The sequence below is a fragment of the Lactuca virosa genome, chromosome 4, assembly GCF_052849685.1.
Source record: "Lactuca virosa cultivar CGN04683 chromosome 4, Lactuca_virosa_CGN04683_v6, whole genome shotgun sequence".
Lineage (NCBI taxonomy): Eukaryota > Viridiplantae > Streptophyta > Magnoliopsida > Asterales > Asteraceae > Lactuca > Lactuca virosa.
In genome coordinates, this window is record NC_136429.1 from 513,832,031 (window position 1) to 513,839,971 (window position 7,941).

Sequence of the window (7,941 nt, forward strand, 5' to 3'; positions counted from 1 at the left end):
ATAATGTGTAAACGCATCAGTAACTTGATGTTATAAAACACATTGTTGTGCATGATTTGATGAGTGAATAGTAAATTCATATAAGTCGAAGTTTATCTGTTCCTTTTATCCTAAGAGGGTAAAAGCGATATCTGGGCCCCTCGATGATTTGGTTTGACTTATGTGTCGGGCCTGGTCAGGACTAAGTTGATGTGTTGAATTAAGTTCTATGTCAGAAGAATCAGAGATCGAGAAACAAACAGCTGGACAATAAGTATGACTATGTTTCATGTATTTGTCCGCACGATATCTTGAGAACGGAGGACTATATGATCCCTTGTCTAAAGGACGAGTCAGAGTTCGACAACGACTTTTGAGAGCTACGATTGCTAATCGGATCCTGAAGTCGTACTTACATTTATAGTTATTAGACTTATCCAAGTGGGAGACTGTTGGATTAGTGTCTAAGTCCATAACTATATTTGGTTTGTACTTGACCCGGTTGTAGTATGGTCCTTTTGGGTTGCCTTCACCAAAGCAACTGGACTGGATGATTTATGGAGAGAGAGGATATTATGGTTTATTAATATATTCTAAGAATAATATATTAAAAGAGAAATCATATTGTTTAATTAATATTGATCAATAATTAATTAAAAAATTAATTTTGTGATCAGAGGAGATTAATTGAACTAAGGGGACTGGAATTGTAATTATAAGATAATTTATTTTGGGCTGTGGATCTTGTGGATTAAGGGGGTGGACGAATTTAGGGTGGAAGCCCACCTTGAAATCGTCCAAGCCTCATTTCAGAATGTTCCATTGGACCGCTTAAGGCCTAAGTCATCCAATTAGGGTTTTGACTGAAACCCTAGCAGCTCAGCTATTTAAGGACCCTTAGGGCTTCATATTTCGGCTACCACTTATTCCATAGAGTTCTACGAGCCGAAATTGTGCCTCAATTCCCTCTCTTCTAGATCATCTTCTTGCCTTGGTGTTTGTAAGCCATTAGAGGTATTACACTTGTGATACTAGGCTCTCAAAGCTTGAAGATTCTTGCAACAATCAAGAGGTAAACATGTAAACCTGTTTTATATGTTATTTCGATTTTGATATGATAGATCTAGGGTTTATAAGCTTTGGATAAATTTGCATGTATAATAGAGAAACGTAGATCCAAAGCTTTAGGGTTTTGCATGTGCACAAAGGATTGTTGTTTTGCTCAAAACCCATCAATTATTATCACTATTATATGTTGATATTAATAATTACCCATCTCTATTCACCTTTGTAATTATTATTTACCGTTATTCACTTTAATATTTTGTAAATATTAATCTTCACTAGCACGATCTATAGGTCTATCACTAAACCAGTCGTAAGGGGCCCGTTCACAACTAACATGACCAGCTTGACCCCCTCCAGGTTCATCACTAACCCGAGAAGAAAAACCTAGTTCACTACTAACATGACCGACTCGACCCAATACACTAAGTGAGGCGCGACTCTCACCCATAACATTGCTCCCGACGTGCCGTGTTTGTTTAACGCCTGCATCTTTGGACTAGACAAAATAAATAATAATCATAATTTAAATCCTCGATTAGGATTCCCATTGGTTGTGTGCATTGCAGACTATGTATTATCAAGCCATTTTAGTAATTTATCGATAAGCGACGAAATGACAATCTTGATAGAAGATTATTTAGGACAAAGAATCTTGACGGAAAATGTAGGAGTTACGATATGAATCTCGTACATATAAAGCATACTCAAATTCAAATTCGGACACAGAAGTTTTAGACTTCTGAAGTTTCACGATCAGTCAACGTATCATAAATAATGAATCGGAGATAGGTTGCTTATTAGCCTAAGTAACCTAAACGAAAGACGTAGAAGTCGTTAAACCGAGAGCGTGCATATAGAGAACGCTCAAATCTGACTTCATAAGAGGAAGTTATGATTTTTCTAAGTTCCAGCGTAGCAATGTGCAACACTGATATCGACTTTTAGATCGGTTGATTGTTATCCGAAACAATCTAAACAAAAATCGAAGATCTCGTTGATAGGAACTCGACAATATAAAGACAGTCCAGAACGGACGTCGAAAGAGAGAGTTGTGAATTTTTAATCGACTTTAAGAGTTTAAGCTTGTTAAAAATATAACTTTAAAAATTAATTCAAAACTAGCCGACGGAGTCTAAATGAATTTTGTAGATCTCATCGATAGCTACGCTTGGATATAAAACCCGTCGAAAACGGAGCTCGTATGAAGAAGACATGGACTTTCTAGGGAACATAAATTCTTCGCTTGCACCCGCGCACAACAACAAAGTGCGCCGCACACACTTACACTTCACCCTGAATGCGACACGTGGCACCACGCAGAAAGTGACATGTCACTCTCTTCCGACCAGATGCATGAAGTGCACCTTATCTATGCGTTGCACGTAGTCCAAATTCAACTATAAATATGAGTCGAAATTCAGTTCATTCCCACACCCTTCAAAAGATTCTCTCTCAATTTCTCTCAATTCTAAGCCCTTTCGACCTTAAGTTTTTAGTTGGCAAAGCCTTGTGTAACGTCCCAAAAAATTAAGACTAAAAATTTCGATTTGTAAATTAATACAACCATAATACAAAACAACATCATGAAAACCATAGAAAATCAGAGTATCTCAAATAACATCCAAAAACAACAGAGTCATGTGCGGAACAATGTGGTATGTACACTGCAATCATCCCGGGCTCTTCCCCTTCGAACCAGAAGTATCTGAAACATAAACTGAAAACTGTAAGCATAAAGCTTAGTGAGTTCCCCAAAATACCACATACCATACATATCAAACTCATAATGGGCCTTGCCCGTCATCGGGCCCTGCCCGACATCGAGTCCCGCTCGGAACAGATCTGTAAATCATCAGGCCCCGCCTGGCATTGGGCCTCGCCTGGTATACATACAAACGTATAAACACATGCAAAAATCACAAAGATAAATAGGATACAATATAATCATCATCAGGCCCCGCCCAGTATACATATGAACACATATCACATGCAAAAGTCACGCAGAAAACTAGCATCCTAATCATAACAAACCATGGGCCAACATTGGTGCCTTCGACCCGCTAAACACAGTGAGGAAATTCACCTCTAGCTGCTGAATCTCTCAAATAAAGTCTCGGTATGCTGGTCCAGAAAATCCCCACACTATTATCATCAAATAATATCCAACTAATGATTGGATCTTAACCCAAAATCAAGAATCTAAATTACTTGTCAAACATCCAGGGTAAAAGACTATTTACCCTTTTCTTACTTGTTCCATAACCAAGGCCCAACCCATTTACTCAAAAGGCCCAAATTCCTAAATAGCACCCCAAGGCCCATTATGGCCTATCATCCTAATTTGGCCCAAAATCATCATGGACCTATTTCCAAGAAAGCCCCTAGTCTATCCATGGCCCAAATTCAGAAGTCCAACGGCCCAACAAGGCCCAAACCCTAAAACCCTAAAATAACCCCGAGTCCAAAAGGCCCAAACGAAGAAAGCCCACTACACTAAGTACGCTCGACATACTCCTCATACGGGCGGCGTACGAGTGTTGAATTGAAAGCGGGTGGCTAACCTAGTATGTGCAGCATACTAGGGATTACGCCCCGCGTATTGGCCAGAGTCCCTTTTGGCCAACTTTGTTTTAACCACTTAAGCTCTTAACGTTAAAACCTCATATCTAATTCATTTCAAGTCATTAATGCATAAACTTGGCAATCGTATCATCTTGCATGTCTTAATGGGGCCCTAAAACCCGATTTTGTCCATTAAGACCCATAATAAGGGCTCTAACTCATACATGGACCAATGTGATTCATCAAGATGACACCTTTTTACACAAGGAACATCGTAGGGGTTAAGATCTAGCATCCTAGCTCATAGAGGGACTCAAAATCCCAAGGAGAACCTAAAAGTCTGATATTGCCATATTTATACACATTTTTAGGCAATATCTTAATATATGTTAAGTAATATTTTGGTTATTTGCAAAGATATTTGGTACTTATTGAATTACATTGTATTTTGCAGCCAAATGGAATACTCTTGAAGAATATGGACCAAAATTGACAAGGATTGGAACTTTGGACGATTGAAGCTTTAAAGAAGAAAATTCCAACGAAAAACCAAGATCACGACGTGACAATCAACCCCACGACGTGAAGAGGGTATTCTAGAAGATAACTACGCGGGAAGTCATAATCCTTGCTCGATATAGATTTTTATCAAAGTCACGACGTGAAACCCTAGTTCACGTCCTGAGTCACATATCTTCCAAATCTATAAATACTCTTTCACAATTACGATTTGGAGGGCTTTTAGGAGGAGAATCATTCTGAGATAACCGATTTTGGAGGCCAGAAAAGTGCACAAAACATTCATTTGAAGGAGATTTAGCTTGGAGATTAAGAGATTGAAGAACACATCATCACATCGATTTGATTTCCTTTAATCATTTTGGTCTATGTTGAACTTATGTTTTCTTTTTCAGCCATGAGTATCTAAACGTATTTGCTTTCGTTTAGCTAGATGATACTTTGACTCTGTGGCTTAGTTTATTAATTTATGGATTTTAATAGTTGGTTTTGTGCTTGTGTTTGATTATCATTACCTAGCATGTTAAAGTTGTGATTTTGTTGCTTAATTTCAAGTTAAGTGTAGCTTAGTGACCATTAAATTGTGACCATAATTGTGTTTTCTTAGATAAATATTACATAGCCCATCTATAATTAATAACTAGTTCTTTGTTTTGCTTATGTATGACCATAAAATGTAGTTAATGAATTGGTGAAAATATTAGTAAATTTGGACTTGAATTGCTAATTACATAATAATTGGTAAACAACTTTAATAATCCATAATTAGTAACTAACCATAGAGAAGAAGTGGATTCGAACTAAATGAAAGTATTTTTAGTATATTGATTAAAATCATTAGTTAAGCGTTTAAGTTTGTCTGAACTTGAAAAATCAGATAAAAACCATTTGAACTTTTTCTTGTTTTAGGTTAAATTTTAGTAATTATTTTAGTTTATTAAATCCTTTCCCTGAGTTCAACCCCAACTTACTTTAATATATTATAATCCGACTAGGTACACTGCCTATAGGTGCAATAGTAGATAAGTAGTTAGGATATAAATTTAAAACAAGATAGGTATAGTCTGCACCACATCAAGTTTTTGGCGCCGTTGCCGGGGAAAGACTATTTTAGTTTTAATTTAATTGCTTTAGGTTAATTGATCCTTTTTGTGGTGTTAAACCTGGAAAAAGTTAAATTTTAGCTATAGATTTTTTTTTCTGAATTATTGAACTCACGACGTGAGCTCTTAAAGCTCACGACATGAACTCAACCGTTTCATGTTTTCATTCATTTTTGCTCACTGTTTATTTTATTTGCTTCACCACGAGGTGGCATCATTACCACATTGTGGTGAACGTTTAGTGAGAATTTTTAATTAGTTTTTGTTTGTTTTTACGTTTTTATTTGTGTTTTTGTTGCAGTAGTTTATGACTCGCGGATCAAAAAACACCATTGACACCACCGCTTGAAGATCCAGAGTCAGCTTTTCATAAAAAGAAGGACAAGAACATAGGAGGATCAAGCAAATTCCGAAAGAGGAGAGCACAATTGAATTCTTTGAGAAGACTCCTACCAAAAAGGAATCTGGTTACGAGCCCGAATCAGAAACCGACAAAAGTAGTGAACCCGAAAGCGAGCCAAAAAGCATCATGATTTGTTGACATTATGATGGAGGCCTACAAGAAAAGAATACGATAGGACACCGGTCCAGGACTTGTGTAACCAGCAATTCCCGCTATTGCTACCTTCGAGCTTAAGGGACATATCCTTACCGCACTAAAGGATATTCCATTTTCCGGAAAAGACCATGAAGATGCATACAAGCACCTCGATGAAGTCAATGCCATAGTTGACTTTTTCAACATTCCTAATGTTCCTCGAGAGACTGTCTTGTTAAGAATGCTTCCGATTACTTTCAAAGGAGCAGCTAAAGATTAGTTGAAGGCACTTTCACCAGGTTCAATCATCACTTGGGCATGGATGCGTGAAGAATTCCTCCAACAATTTTTCCCACCATCTAAAGTTTCTAAACTCAAGAAGGCCATAGCTAATTTTGAGCAACAAGTGGGGGAGTCCTTGTACGACGCTTGGGAAAGATACAAAGGGTTAATAAGTAATTGCACCCAAAATGATCTAAATGAGCAACAAGATGTTTCGATCTTCTACGATGGGGTGAACGTCACGACAAGGCAACTCCTTGATTCTCAAGGACCTTTAACGAAGAAGAATCCCGCTGAAATTAAAGAATTAATCGAATATTTTTCAAAGCATTCACGGGAATATCACAACCCTCGTAATGATGGAGCTAGGGGATCGGGAATGGTGCTTCAGAAGATATGGCGGTGGTAATGCCAATGTTAAGTGGGAAGGATAGAAGAATGACTAAAATGGACCAATCCATACACGCGATACGTGTGGGTCATGAAAATTACAATGGTCCACATTTGACGAAAGATTTCTATCTAGACGAAAACGGGTATAGGAAATCTCAAGTATAGTACTCAAGTGGAGACCGCTACGATGAAGATTCGAGGAAGCCAAAGAAGGAATGGTTGCCTTATAATAAGTATAAAAAGCAAAAAAGAAGAGAAGTATAGGCAAACAGGCCGGTGCTTTTACCAAAAGGGGCAACCTCAACCCGAGAAAAAAGTGGATTTGGAGTCAATGATTCATAGATTTATGGAAGCTTCTAAAAAAGATCACGATGAAGCTGATGCTACCATGAGAAATCATCAAGCATCCATCAAGAATATTGAAGCTCAACTCGAGCAATTAACTACATTGGTTAACGAGCGGTTACCTCCTATAAATCCAGATAATAAACCGCCACCACATTTCATGGCCATCACTATTGAAGAAGACACATTTTGAGTTCTTAAAAGCCTTGGAAGAAGAGAAAAAAACAACCCGAATCACAGCCAAAGCAAGCGAAAATCAAAGAAAAACTTGTTGTTGAAACACCGTCTCATGGCGTGGGGATTCAATCCTCACGACATGGGCCCAGTCTGGGCATAATTTTTTTTTCTGATGTTCGAGCTTATCAACCTCCTTTACCATTTCCTTCTCGAGCTAAAGTTCACTCGTTAGAGCAGGAGCATATTGCCTTTCATTGAGTTTGCGGTAGTCAATACATACTCTCCACCCGTTTTGCACGCGGGTGGGGACCATCATACCTTTGTTGTTATCGACTACCGTGATTCCCGTCTTCTTTGGAACGACTTGCACCGGGCTCACCCACTTGCTATCCGAGATTGGATAGATCATCCCCACATCAAGGAGCTTCAATATCTCTTTCTTCACAACTTCCATAATAGGCGGGTTCAATCTTCTTTGCGTATCCCGACTCGGCTTGCATTCATCCTCCATCAAGATCTTGTGCATACAAGTGGAGGGGCTGAATCCCTTGATATCTGCAATCGTCCAACCCATTGCTTCTTTGTGTTTCTTCAACACTTTGAGGAGTTGCTCTTCTTCACATTCGGTTAAGTGAGTTGAAATGATGACCGAAAGAGTCTCGTTTTTACTCAAGTACGCATACTTCAAGTGTTGAGGTAGGACTTTCAATTCTAGTTCCGGTGGTTGAACAAGGGAGGATGGTAATCTTGTGTGAGTTTGAGGTAATTCAATTTGCTTCACACTGAATTGAGTGGTTTTCTTGATCTCCAAATTGTTAACCAATCTTTCAACTTCGGGGTCTAGTGAGTAGAGCTTCAACTTCTTGGCTAGCTTTCCACAATCAAATCCTTTGCTCAAAATCATCTCCAACATGTCACCATTAGACAATTCAAACAATTATTGGGTCAATGGTTCAACAACATCAACAAAACACA

At 38.3% G+C, this 7,941-nt stretch overlaps 1 non-coding gene across 1 annotated transcript; it reads right to left on the reverse strand.

Annotated features, from left to right (window-relative positions):
* Positions 1–6,139: 6,139 nt before the first annotated feature.
* Positions 6,140–6,246, reverse strand: LOC145110352 (small nucleolar RNA R71). The gene has a single exon (XR_013709734.1). It is a non-coding gene; the product is annotated as a small nucleolar RNA R71 (small nucleolar RNA).
* Between the last annotated feature and the right edge of the window lie 1,695 nt (positions 6,247–7,941).